Source organism: Dipodomys ordii, unplaced genomic scaffold (assembly GCF_000151885.1).
Source record: "Dipodomys ordii isolate 6190 unplaced genomic scaffold, Dord_2.0 Scaffold157, whole genome shotgun sequence".
Taxonomy (NCBI): Eukaryota; Metazoa; Chordata; class Mammalia; order Rodentia; family Heteromyidae; genus Dipodomys; species Dipodomys ordii.
Window position 1 is genome coordinate 132,732 of NW_012267373.1, and position 14,919 is coordinate 147,650.

The window sequence follows — 14,919 nt, forward strand, 5'->3', positions numbered from 1 at the left end:
AAAGAAAAGTTTAATTTTAATTGATCACAACTATAGTACATACAGCCTTTAATACAGCAACAATAAAATCCAGCACTTAGTGTTTTTCTAAGCCATATTGACCACTCATTCATGCATGCATATCCTCATCTAGTGCATGATTACCGAGTATCACATCATAACTAAACAATGGACTCTTGAACTATATTGTCCCTGTCGATTTAGTTTTTTTAAGGTATTTCATAAGGCCAGTCACAGTCACATGCCTTCAATCCCAGCTACTCAGAAGATAAAGATCTAGAAGCTCAAGGCTTGAAGACAGCCCAGAAGGTTGAGATTGTTATCTCAACCAAGATCTGGATATACGTGACAGTACATACCCATAATTCCAGCTATGTGAGAGGCCAGAGGATCACAATCTGAGGGTAGGCCCAGGTAAAAATTGGTCTGGATTTTGCATTTAGAGAAGAATAGATTGGGGAAGGAGGAAAAAAATATCCAATATGAAAGATTATTTTAGGGCAGGTAAGTTATGATGGTGTGTTGGACTGAAGTGTTGGTGTTGATTAGGAAGAACTAGAGAGGAGAGAGATCCACAGAATATTTAGAAGGGAAACCAATTAAGTGGTGAATTAGATGTGAACTTGAGAGACAAAAACCCTCAGAGATGTTGTCTAGGGTTTTAGACTGTTCAACAAAAAAACATGACTATGAGCTACAAAGACACACTAGAAGAAGACCAGGATTAGGGACAAATCTTAACTTCTGTATCTATTAGGATGTAAGAAATATAAATTAATGGTCTAAAAGCAAAAAACTGGAGGAGAAAAACCAATAAGAGCTTAACAAATGGAAAACTGAAACACAAAGCCCAGAAACCATGGTAGGAACTCAAGCATGTCCAAAAATCAAAAAGTAGAAAGTAAAAGAAGTATCAATACAGAAGATGCTCTGATTTTGCAGCATGAATGATATCCCATATCTCAGTAGTCATTCTTTCCAATCCTAGGTCTGGCTTTCTACTGCAGTAGGTTTTGGGTTCTGGCCAGACTATTTTTTACCCATGTCACTAGATGGTGTGAATTTGTTTTTACTGGTTGTGGCAAAATTGTCTCCCCAGGCCATGGGCAGAAAATAATACTTTTTATGATGTTGAATAGCTCTTTTTTTTTTTTGTCGGTCGTGGGGGCTGAACTCTGGGCCTGGGCACTGTCCCTCAGCTCTTCAGCTCAAGGCTAGCGCCCTACCACTTGAGCCACAGTGCCACTTCCGGCTTTTTTCTGCCTATGTGGTGCTGAGGAATTGAACCCCTGGGTTCATGCCTCATGCATGTGAGGCAAGCACTCTATCACTGAGCCATCTTTCCAGCCCAGTGTTGAATATCTTGAAGAAAGAAATTACTATATTTAAGCACCTACATTTTTGTACTCAATGCACTACCTAAAACCTAAAATCTCTGACATATTCCCAGATTTTTTTCACGCTCTAGAAAAATCAAAATTAAATTGTCCTCACTCTCAATTGACACAATTGGTATTGACACAATCCAGTACCAACATAAGTAGCACTTGTATGAAAATTTAAAAAACTGATTGTGAAAAAGTGATCACTGAAGAATTTGGCTGAGAACAAAGCAAAAGAAATTTCCCAAGTAAGTGTACCTCAGAGGAGGGCCATCAATCTCTCTTAAGAATAGCCTGTCCAGGATACCAAATCTACAGCAGCACAGGACCATTGTTGATGTCTGAGCTCAGAATAAATGAACATCTTTCCCCTTTGCATTAGCTACTCAAGAGGCAAAGAAATGATTAGAAAAGTTTCATTCCTTTTGCTCAGACTGGCCATGTGACATTCCTGCAAAAGAAGAATAAGCTCTTCTTGATTCAGTGATAGGAAACTGAGACTTTCCTCTCACCAAGACTGGAAAATCTCCCTCAAACAGAAATGGGAGTGCTGGAAGGATGGTCTACAAGAGGCAGATGTCCAGTAGAGACACTGAAATTGAGATGTCTGGACTCGAGGCACAGTTCAAGTGATAGATAACTTGTATAACAAGCCTGAGGCCTTGAACTCAATACTAGTACCATCCCTCCACCCCCCCGCCCCCGCCAAAAGATGCATATGTTTACACACACACACACACACACACACACACATGAGGAAAGAAAAAGAAAATATCTTCCATATATGTGCTATACGAAGCAAGGGATGAAAATGGCATTAGACATGAAGACAGTGAAAACTGAGATGCAAGTTTCTAGGGCTGCATCTTAAGGAAATGGCCACATTTAAGAGTCAGGAAGAGAATAACTACATAGAAAACAAGAACGGTTGTTGAAACAGCAGAGGTGTTGAAAACCAACATGTTGTTGGGCCACTGAAATCAAGGGAAGAAAAGATGTAACAAACACTGCTGAATGCTGCTGAAAGGTGATGTTTAATGAAGATTAAAGAATATTTCAGGAGTTTACAACCTGAAGGTTGAGAACTTCCACCAAATCTATTTCAAGGGGTGACAGTGCCAGAAGCCATATTTGAGTAGATCAAGACAGGAGGAACTGGAGAGAGCTGGTATTGAGAACAACTATTTGGAAAATATATAGGAAATGTAGTTGCCAAGAGAGAGGACAGGGCAATGCCTGAGGAACAGAAGGTTTGTTTTATTTTAGTTGAAAGTTCAAAAGGAAGAAGATAGAAGGCAAAACTACATCTACACAGGAAAAATGAATAGTATGTATTATAATATTACAGAACAAGTGAGAGGCTTTGAAAAGGCAGCATCGGTGGTAGAGTTAGCCTCAGACAGGAAGGTGTAGCTCTTCTATTGGAACAAGACATGAGACTGGAATGCAGAAATACATTTTGTTTCCTTGAAATCGAAAAGAGAATGTTATTCCCCGCCCCCTGGAATTTGAAGAAGGCCATTACTGAGGGCAAAGGTGCTAGGATTGGAGTATTCTGAACCTTGCTTAGGACTTTGACCTTTGGGGACTGGACCATTCTATAGTGCATGGTTAGATATAGTGCATTCTATAGTGCATTGTAGTTTTTGAACAGAACCCTGTGGCCCTTACATGCTACATGTCAATGCCTCCACCCCCTCAACTACAACAGTGGAAACTGACATTGGGAAATATGCCCTCAGTGTGAAGAGCATACTTGTTCACAAAGAAAAATCACTGGACAAGAGATTATCAAGAAAATGTAAACCACTTAAAAGTGTTGTACACAGTAGAAAGGCAAATGGAGCAAATAGCCCAGGAAGCTTGCCAGGCACTGTTGTGGCTGGGGTGAGGGTGGAGATAAATCCTGGTGGAATCAATCTGCCATGGCGTACTTTTTCCACTGAGGCCAGGCTGCCAGGGTGCAGATACTTAAAGAGCAGATGCTTGTGTCCCCTGGGGATGGAGGTTTTGCCAGAGAAATGTGAACAAAACGAGAAAAGGAGATGCTGGCAAGATGTTTACTGAAAGTGCTGAGATGTTTACTGAAATTATGAATCACAGAATCTAAGGAGGATAAATGCAGAGATTTAAAAGCAACAACAACAACAAAAAAAAACAGGATTTATTGAAACCAAAATTGAGATAACTTCAAGGGTGAGAAATGAAGTGATCAAACCTCTTTTAGAGACTAAGACATACACAAAACAAATTTATTTCAAAAATCAGTTTATATCATGCTTTCTTTTTCACTGAGTGAAGAAAATAAGAATAAATAGGAAATATGTTCCATTTGTGTTGTAGCCTAATTTTAACTCACTGTTTCCACAGCATGCAGTTTCTCATTAACTAGGCTAGAAAAGGGCTGCAAAGAACTTTTGATCCTTACAATTCAGATTTCCAAGTCCCTCCTTTGCTGCAGGTAATATAAAAGGAACATGGCATTTGTGAATTGACAAAGGAGTCTGCTTTTCTTTAAAGATCGGGCAAGTAACACCTCCTATAAGATTACTGGAAGTCAGTGCCTAGAAGTAAATCTTTTGGGAGAGGAGGTGGGGGGCTGGTCCTGGGCTTGAACTCTGGGCCTGGGCACTGTCCCAGAGCTCTTCTGTTCAAGGAGAGAGCTCTACTACTTGAGCCACAGCTCCACTTCTGGTGAAATTTCTGGTGGTTAATTGGAGATAAGAGTCTCAGGGACATAACTGCCCAGGCTGGCTTTGAACTGCAATCCTCAGTAAATCTTTATTTTTTGAGGGGAAAAAAACAAAACAGTCCTGGTGAAAGGAGAAATTAGCAAATCTGTTTTGAGATGTGGGAAGAACTAATGACCCAGTGTCTTCTAACTGGGTATATTCCATGTGGAGGGCAAGACAAAAATATGAAGCAAGCAAATATTGTACAATAAAAAAAAGGGTTATGGGAGGGGAAAACTGGGAGTGAGAGAAGGGGTTGACATTGTCCAAAAAGAAATGTACTTCTTTCCTGACTTACATAGTAGTAACCCCTCTGTACCTTACCTTTATAATAACAATTTATAAAACAAAATTTTAAAGGGCTGATAGTACAAGTCCTCTAAAGACCAATTATTGCTATATATGCCAAACCTGAATATTTGGTTGGTTTACACTTACATGTTCAAGCATTGTATGTGTGTTGTTTAAGTAATGTTCTGTGACTGTTTCTATGAATCAAGAATAACTAGGTTTCTTATTTTTCCTTAATGTTTCTTTACCTCATTTTTAATGAAAATGTTTTCTGAAATGTTTCTCTTTACTAAGAAAAACAATTTTCCATGTTTCAAATGATTTGGTACCAGGGGAAAGTAAAAAAAAAAAAAAAGGTGATCACAAGAAACAGAAGAACCTCTTTTATTTCCCATTGGTTACAAATTGTTTTCAAAATGAGAGCATTTAGAATTTTAGCAAAAGCGTTATATATCCCCATCTGCTTTCAAGGTCAGGCAGGAAAGAGAACTATTACTCACTACAAACAGAGTGTTTTTGTTTTTGGTTTTTTTTTAAGATGAGGGAAGGAGAGAGGAAATGCACAGATAATGTTTATTTGAACATATTGAAAGACAGCATAACATTGCTACTTTAAAGGACATACATAAGCTTACAAAAACTTTCAGCATTTTCTTTTTGCTAGACTATATATTTAAATTTTCTATTGTATTTATAGCTTTTATTGATCATCATAATATAAAGGAATACAAAGGCAAAAGGTTAAAAACTTATAAAAGAAATACAAGTTTAATGGTAGAAATGAACACAGGAAGATTTAAAAATTCCTCAGGAAGCCCTGGCCTCATTTGCTGAAGGCTTGTAAGATGAATGCTTTTAGTTTGATAGGATTAACTGAGCATGGCAGTCAGATATACGTTTGGCTATAAATTTGATAATATAACCTGTTAAATAATTCATGATTTCTTTTTGAAAAACAGTAATCCTTTAAAAGATTCTAAATTTTTTAGTTAAGGAACTAGAAGATAGATATTTATTTTATCCATTTGACCTACTACTATTGTATTGGAATTTGGGTGCTTGATTCTCCAAGGAATAATAAAGATTGACTAAGGGGAAATAGTATTTACCTTAATAACTATTAATTCTAAGCCTTATTGCTGTAGACCATTTACTACACATTGGGTATCTCTTTTTTTCCCTTTTCTTCCCTTCTTATCTTTTTTCTTCTTTCTCCTTCCTTTCTATAAATATATTGCACAAAGTCTCATTGTGATGTCATCATACAAACATAATATAATATACTTGGTTCAAATTCATCTTTTATCACTTTTGTCACAATTTTAATTGGTTATAGAAACATGTTTCTATTTTCATACATGCATATAGACTATGTTGATCACATTGCATCCTCTATACTCTCTCCTCCTGCCCTATCCTCTTCTTTTCTGTTTTCCCCCAATGGTCCCTCTTTCTTTCGATCTTCACAACTTTCTCAGTTAAGAGTAGTCCCCACCATTTTACAGAAGAAGAAATTAAGGTTGAGTGCTTACTCCATGGACACCATAACTAGTTTTAAAAATAGTTCTTCTGTTTTTAAATCTAGTTCTCTTCCTTGCATCATTTTGTCTAAGTTTAAAAGCTGCTGCCAGAAATAAGCTGAGTTCTACTGGAAACATCATGGTTACTATAGTGCAGTGAGGTAGAATTACTTGAGTAATTTTCCACATTGAAAATCTGGATAGTATTACACATCTATGTTTTCTTTAATAGGAATAGGCGTACAACATGGAAGTGACTCATAACTTTAAAAAATTTCGTTGGTTTGATTATTCAAAAAAGTGTGTATTTCTTAAGCTGAAAAGCTGTGGCATTTAATTCTCTTTTTAAAAAAAGTTTTTGGTTTTATACTTCATTTATTGTAAAGGTGATGAATGAGGGAGGGGTTACAGTTACATAAGTAATGAGTACGTTTCTCTTTAAACACTGTTATACCCTCCCCCATTTTCTCCCGCTTACCATTCCCCATTCCTCACACCCCCCAAGTTATAAAGTTAATTTCTAACATAAAGTTTTATGCTTTTTTACTTATTACTTTTTTGTACTTTTAATATTTAATAATGCTATTTAATATAATGTCAACTTAATTTTATTACTTTTAATTTCTTTTCATCTAAGATATTCTATGGTATGGGGGAAAGCTCCTTGTAAATCAGTTCTAATAGCAAAATGTTTTTGTAATAGTTTCATTGAAGTACAGCAAAAACATCATAAAACCACCAAACGTATACAAGGTGCTGCAACACTTATTTTTAAAGTATGTTCAGAAGGACAGCCACCACCCTCCCCCGCCACACAAAAGAGAACATATTTCCTGGAGCAGTAACCCTCCACCTTTCCATCACCTCATCCAAAGACTGTCTGTCTATAGAACAGAAGTACCTATTCAAGACATTTCATACCAATACAATCATACCCTATTATGGTCTTCTGTGATAGGCATCTTTAATTTAGCATAATACTTTCAAGACTTTCCATGCTATAGGATGTCAGTATTGCACTTTTCTTTCTTGCTGAATAATTTTTCATATACATGTATATATATACATAGCTTGTTTATTTATTCATCAGTTGGTAGATATATGTGTGATACTACTTGGCTATTACAAATAATGATGTTGTGAACTTTCTGGGACTGATTTTTCTGTGTATCTATCCATCTATCTACACACACACACACACACACACACACACACACACACACACACTCCCCTACCCCCTCCTTTTTAAAAGATATATCTCTATAAGTAGAATTTTTTTGGGGGGGTCCGGTCATGGGGCCTGAACTCTGGGTCTGGGCACTGTCCCTCAGCTCTTCAGCTCAAGGCTAGTGCTCTACCACTTGAGCCATAGCACCACTTTCAGCTTTTTTTTCTTTTTGCTTATGTGGTGCTAGGGAACCGAACCCAGGGCCTCAGGCATGCAAGGCAAGCGCTCTACCACTGAGGCACCTTCCCAGCCCCTATAAGTAGAATTTTTAGATCATATGGTAACTCACATTTTTCCTTTGAGGAACTGCTAGACAGCAGCTGTACCATTTTACATTTCTTCCAACAGTGTATTAGGTGAAAAAAACCTTGTAAAGAGTAAAGGATGACACTACCTATAGTTAGTAAAGTGTCCCTAATGGCACAGTACATCTTGTTAGTAACTGAAGAGTTTCACAAGCTTAAACTCCTTTACTTTCCACAAAGTCTACCAAACACCTATTTAAAAAAATTAATTGGCTCTAGAATTACTTATTAGATTCTTTATAATGTTTTTTAATGCTGTTAATTTCTTGATGAAGACTGGATTTTAGTATTAAGAATGTTAAATGAAGGGTACTTTCTGTCACTTTATTTTTTTATTTTTTATTAAGTTAAAGATATCATAGTATCATAATAGTAGGTGCTATTAAAAATAATTTAATGTCTGGAGGAATGCAGATAACCTAATAATGCCAGAGAATGTTCAGAAATTGTTTCTAATTTAAGAGCCAGATTAATTCTCTCAAACATATCACATCGAAGCCCAGTAATTTATATAAACTATATACAAGACACTGCCGTTTCTAGCCAATTAAATCTATTAGATAGTAGTTTGGATATTTTTCTCTTCTGTTTTCCTATTGTAATTTCAGTACATTTCTCTCATTCTTGTAGTTCAGACCAGGCTTGATTATAGCAAATGAACAGACCAACATTCAAACATTTTGCATGGGCTGGAAAGTTGGCTCAATGGTAGAGTGCTTGCCTTGCATGCATGAGGTCCTGGGTTTGATTCCTCAGCACCACATAAGCAGAAAAAGCTGGAAATGGAGCTATGGCTCAAGTGGTAGAGCACTTGCCTTGAGCTGAAGAGCTGAGGGATAGTGCCCAGGCCCAGAGTTCAAACCCCATGAACCAACAAAAAAAATTTTTTTGCAGACATAATTTGTTCAGTTAGTATCTTCAAGAGAGATCTATTCTATCTTTGTCTCCAAGTGAATCTATATATTGTAGGAGAATGGTCTAAATGAACTTGAAAAGTAAGTGCAGTGGACTAAGAACCATAAGCCAATTCCTATTCATCTACAGAGACCCAGGACTATGACAAACATTTCAGTCTTCAAGACATCAAGAAACACGTCACATGCGGTACAGTGTGTTTATTTTGCCATAAAATTGAGAAGCCAAAAGCTGTCCTGTTGTTCTTGTACTTTCTCCAAAATAGGAACAAGTGCATGTGACTTTATTTCACTCTACTATATGGAAAGTATCTCAATGTAGGCAGAATAATATGTTATGTTCTTTTTAGTTTCTGGGTTTGTTTTGTTTGTCGGGAAAAGCATCTGATCTTTTATGAGACAGAATGGAGAGAAGAAGTATTTCCTAAAGAAAAAGCTATTTCCTTTAAAAGTATACCTAATGTATTATTTAAAAAAACTAAAGAAGGAAAAATTTATATCTTTCTCTGTTCATGGAAAAACCTTCATTCTTTGATTCATTCTGTTGAAATAGTACATTTTCAAGTAATAAAGTTCAAATAGAGTCACGGTGGTGGTCATCTGAATTTTCTGTACAGCTTTTTTATATACTCTTGATTTTTTGACTCTTCAAGCAGTGATCCTTAATGTCATTTTCACTCTGAGACTTTTCCATTCACGTTACCTCATAGTTTTAAGATCTATTAAGTTGATTAATTGGTAAACTTTTTGGTCTAGTATAAAGGAAAGAGCCACTGTCGGACCTTCTGTCTACTAAACCTGAGCTGTTCTCACCCACCAATCCCTTGTCCTCTAGAGGATATCATTCAGACGATAGAAGTTGAAAAGTGAGAACTATCACACAATCCTTTTTTTTTACCCCCTCTGCAACACTTTTATGTGTCTTCCTTAAGAATCCTATAGAGACTCACCCCAAACTATTTACTTTAGCAGGGCTTACATTGCTTGAATGCTTATTGTATCAGACATACAAGTTATATCATTTAGCCTAAAAACTACAACAATGCTGCAGATGAAGAATGAGAATCATAGAAGATAAGTAATTTTATCAATCATGAATACACAGTCAAGGACACGTATGTCCAAGATAATAAATATCTCATATCTCATGCCAACTTGCTCAGATGCCTTGGGATAACTACCTCCTGGGCTTATGTCCTTCTATCCCTTAATCATATTTTTTAAAAGAAAAACACAAAGCAGCCAGCAATAACAAAAAGCCATTAGTATACTACTAATCATGTTCTTCAAACAAGAGAAGGCTACATGGTAGTGGAAAACTGTAGCATTGGGACCATGAAAACTGATTATAGAAACTTTCTGAAACTGTCATCACACCTCTTCCAATAAACCTTTGTCTTCAACTCCAACATTCAAGATAAAAAAACATATTCTAATCATATGTGATTTTGATTATTACTAGCATTGCAACAGTGTTTTCCCAATATTTGAGATCAGGGAGCCAAAGCAACAAGTTATAACCTTGTTTTTATGCACAGAAAGTTCTGAAAAGCCAACTCACAAATACTGGTGGGATACAATGTTGTTAAGTTGGAGATTGATGATAATTTGTAAAATGAATGCTCAGTACAAAACCTTATCTTCCTATAGGGTCTTGGCAGAGACAAAGGGACCAGGAGCATTCATACCCACTCTGTCCCTTTTCCTCCCAAAACATGAGTGAAGTTTTAGGAAAAGAATCTACTGTTCCTCATGCACTTCCAAAGTAAGCTGAAGAGAAGTAAAAACAAGGAACTACTGACAGGGCTGTAGACTCCAATTTGAGTACTAATATCACTGGTAGTTCCTTTTAAAACTTAAGCTGATTCCTAACTAAACTCTATATAAAGTTAGTTGCTGGGCTGGGAAGATGGCTCAGTGGTAGAGTGCTTGCATTGCATGCATGAGGCCCTGGGTTAGATTCCTTCCTCAAGCAGCACATAAGCAGAAAAAGCCAGAAGTGGTGCTGTGGCTCAAGTGGTAGAGCCTTAACCTTGACCTGAAGAGTAAGGGACAGCATTCAGTTCCCACAACCAAAAACAAATAAGTAAGTCAGTTATCCACTGATGTACTGAAATTTAAAGATAATGTGCATATTTTCTGTATATTACATTTTATTTTAATATTTGTTTAGATGACACTGAGATTGGAACTTAAGGCCTTGTACCACTCACACAGCCCTCCATATTACAGTTTTTGAAATTAAAGCAAAAATCTATTCCCATCTAGAATTTGAAGGTAACTAAAAATTCTAGCCACATGTCAGTGGCTTACTCCCCGTAATTCTACTATCTACTCAGGAGGTTGAGATCTGAGGATCATGGTTTGAAGACAAGCTGGACAGGAAACATTTGACACTCTTATCTTCACTTAACAAGCAAAAGATTGAACTGGAGCTGTGGCTTAAGTGGTAAAACACTAGCCTTGAGAATAAAGCTCAAGCATAGTCCCAAGGCCCTGCATTCAAGCCCCAGTACTGGAACAAAAAAAAAAAAAAAAGGAAAAAAGAAAATCTATGAAAAGCTATTTTCAAAAATCTCACTTTTTAGACAATTTCATTGATGATTATATAGATTAAGTTTATTTGTTTAATAGAATTATTGTTTTCTTAAAACCATAAAACAAAAATATTTTTTAAAGTCTTCAAAAAAGTACCTTTTAGAAACTGCCTAAAAATGTTTTAGTGCGCTAATTTTTGACAAGTAATTTTATAGAATTAATTCATTAGTTCTACTGAAATTTTCCCAATTTTCCCTTTCTAAAGTTACTCTAGTATTGTTATGTCATTTTAAACATGTATACGTAAAAGTTAAATGTGACTACAACCATATTTTTTAAATGACTTCATTCTAAAGATTGTGTCCAGAAAAAATACCTAAATTATCAGAAAAGTAAGTACTGAAAAAAGGTGAATGTGGTAACATTTATAAATAACTAGTGAACAATATTTCAGAAGCACTGTCTGGCAGAATGAAGGGAGAAAAGAGAGAGAAAAAGAGAGAGAATGGGGAAACTAATATTAACAAGTTCAACTTTACATTACAATGTTCATAAATGAAAAAGTAACAATCTTACCACAATTATTGTATTCACAAGCATTTCTTCAGGTAGATAAGCCTGGGAGACTGACTCTTGACAGAGTCAAGACTTTATAACTTATAAAAACCAAAATCATACACCTTTATTTTAAAAATTAATCTTAGGGTATATTTTTCTAATAGTAATACAAAATCTTTTGAGGCATTGAATCAAAGTGTTCAGTAAAACCCACAGTTTCACCTGCTTCCTGGTCTACTTCCTCATCCATACAGGGCTTTGTGCGCTAATTACAAAGAGATTTGCATGGTTAAGAAGTTTTGACAGGTATATCTCTTAAAATTACTTATCCATGATTTTAAATTTCTCTAGTCATCCTCATAGTTTCCATCCTCACACAGATAGGCACTCTTGAGTATGTATCTACAATCCTCACCCAAAGCTAATTTCTTGTTGAATAAATTGTTTAAACCAGGCATCACTCACAATAAGCTCCTGTTTTATGACAAAAAAGAGGTAATAAAAATCTTAGAATTAGCTTAATAAAGGTGAACCCAATCAAAAAATACCTTCTTTCTAAAAGATTTCAAAATGATACAGTAAATCAAACTTCAAAGTTTTTTTTTTTAGGAAAAATGATCTTTAAATCTATATGCTAAAGTTTGAATATTTCCACTACAGGCTGAAACAGTTTTGGCCTCACACTTAAAGAATTTAGCCATAAAATTAGGTTATAACCTACCTTTGTTGCCAATTTCACATACATTTTAAGTGGGTTATTTTTACTTTTCCAGAATACGAATACTAACTTTAAAAGTTTATAAGAGTTTTCTGTGTCTATAATAATCCAATCCTTAAAATACACTTTTCAATTTAAAAAAGACTTCACAATCCTTTTAGAATGATTTACATTTTAAAAACTGATCATTTAGTAATTGGCTTCCTGGATAATTAGCCCCAATTTCTATGTATGTGATGGAGTGATTCAATTTTAAGGGTACTGTTGGAAAGAGAAATATTTCACAGCCTATCTACACTCTACAAATGTAGTTTGAAACAGATTTTCCATCATTAAAAAAATCATTACTGCTTTTCATTCCTAAATTTATTACCCTGCTTGGCTATACTGCACTCTTCTGGACACATAATTTCATAGCAGGTATCAAAATAACCAGAACACACAGCTATATCCGACCATAATTTCCTATTAACAGGAACTTTTGGGTGTGCGATTGGCTCATTTTACACAAAACCCGTACACCACAAATAATGACGGCTGAATTCTCAAATGCAAGCTGCCACAGGATTTTTCTGCCTTGGTATTGTATTTCCTCGCACGACCTAACACCCCTGGAAACAACTTATAGTGATCACCTTCCTAGAAGGTTCCAGCTGTCCCTTTTGACCCAGGGCAAGGAGCAGAAGTGAAATCAGGTTTCCAGAGAAGAGTGACAGGAACACAAGGCAACCACCACACAGCTTCCCCTAATGGGAAGTCAACTTTTTCCGCTCTCTGGGAGTCCTGTCGTTGGAGCCACAGGAGAAGGACACGCATTCTTTTGGAAAATAATGTCTTCCCCTTCGTCCCCCGCCCTCCCACCCCCACCCCAAAGGCCAAGTCGGGGAAGGGTACCAATCAGGTCTCCAAGCCGTTCTCGGCGAGCAGCAGGGGCCATGGCATTCGGTGCGATGTCATGGGAGGTGGGGCCAGTCTCCATGGTATTCTTTGAGCTAGCATCTACGGTAGGGCGGTCTGGAACAACAATCTCCATTGGATCAAGTCTGTACTTCGCTGGAAGTAGTCGGCTCCAAGACTTAATTTCCACAGTGTTGAATTTATCGCTGGAAGCTCGGTCAACATTAAAAAAAAAAAAAACGCACCACCACCACCACCACCACCACCAACTATCTTCTTTGAATGGAAATTTTCAGCAACTACGATGAGGTAAATACATTTCGAAAGTGGGGGGGGTGGAGGGGCAGGGAGGTGACACAACTTTGTATTCTCTTTTATTTCTGAAGGGGGGAGGGGTGCAGAAGTAGAGTCCCTAAACCCTCATAAAAAACCATCAAGTCTTTGAGGATGTACCGGGGTGTTACACCAGAGCGCTCCAAAGACCTCGGGGTCACCGATGCTCCAAACCCCGGGACTTTGGGTTTGGGCACCAGGGGAATCCTGATGTTCAGGGGGGAAAAGAAACAATTTTAAACAATCGATCAATAAAAGTCCCCGGAGAAAGCGTGCGCTGTAGAAGGGCCCGGCGCCCTGCGCTCCCCGCCCTCGCCGGACCCCTCCGAGGAGGCTCCGATCGCAGGCACCAGTCCAAGCAAGACGGCAGGAGGCCCCCGCGTCAAGCCCCCTCGGGGGATCCACCTTCCCCCGGGAACCCCCCGACTGGAGGTGGGCCTGGGGTGAACTCCCCGACCCTCGTCCACCTCCCCTCTGCCCCAGGTCCCCACGAGGGTGTGACAGCCCTACTCACCGCGGCTCCCGCCCTCCGCGCCGCGCGCTCGGGGACCCGCGACCTCCCCGCCCCCGGCGGCCAGGCTCCCCGCGAGGCTGCGCTTCCCGTAAACTCCCCGCCCCGCGCGGCCCCCTTCTCCGCCTCGGCTCCACCCCCGCGGGACCCTGGGCGGCGTAAGATTGGCCCGGCCGCGCTGTCACTCTCCGGACGCGTCACCGCCCCCGTTTCCGACCGCCCTGAGACCGGCAGCGCTCTTAGAGCTCGCGGGGCCGCGGAGGAGGGCACCGTGCCGCCCGGCTCGCCGCTTCCTACTCGCCCGCGGGTCGGCGCGCTCGCCCACCTGAGCCGCGGCCGGGGGCGGGGGGCTGCGGGGCCCGCGCGCTCAGCCGCCACCTGAGCGGGAGAGAGGCAGCGAGAGGGGGGGTGGTCTCGGCACGGAGATGGGGAGCGGGCGAAGTTGACACCCCTCCACACCCGCCCACCCGCGCTGCCGCTGTCTCTGCGCCGAGGTGCGCTGCCCTTCCCGGAGGTGTCCGCGCGCGGTCCTGCCCCAAGCGTGCGCGGGACAGCCCGCCCCTCCCCGCGACTCGAAAACTTCGCCCCAAGTCCAAACGTGGGCTCGGAGGGCGGTGCCGGGAGCTGGACTCCCGTACTCTCAGTGCCGGGGGGCGGGGAGGGGGGGAGGACGGGGCGGCCGGGGGGCGGGCTGCCCCGGGGGCTCGCCGGGCCAGCGGAGGGCGGAGACCCGCTGGAAACTTTATCACCCTCCTCGCAATTACGCCGCGTTACGGTTGTGTTTTTCTCCCCCGCAGGGGCCGCAGCCAGCTGTGTGTCGCGCGTGCTTCCTGGCCAAAAGAGCCACCTCGGGGAGAAGGTCCGGAGGGGAGCTGTTTACCCCGGGGAGACCCGCAGCCCAGCCGAGCGGCTTGGGCGGCCTGGATGCGCAGGACCCGGCCCCGCAGCCGCTGACTCCCGGCGGCGGCGGCGAAGTTTGGCTGCTGAGCGGC

At 39.9% G+C, this 14,919-nt stretch overlaps 1 long non-coding RNA gene across 1 annotated transcript; it reads right to left on the minus strand.

Moving 5' to 3' along the window:
• Nucleotides 1-11,570: 11,570 nt before the first annotated feature.
• On the minus strand, nt 11,571-13,917 carry LOC105998186. Its single transcript, XR_001175677.1, has 2 exons — nt 13,081-13,917; nt 11,571-12,969 (listed from the first exon to the last, which is right to left on the minus strand). It is a non-coding gene; the product is annotated as an uncharacterized LOC105998186 (long non-coding RNA).
• Nucleotides 13,918-14,919: the final 1,002 nt, after the last annotated feature.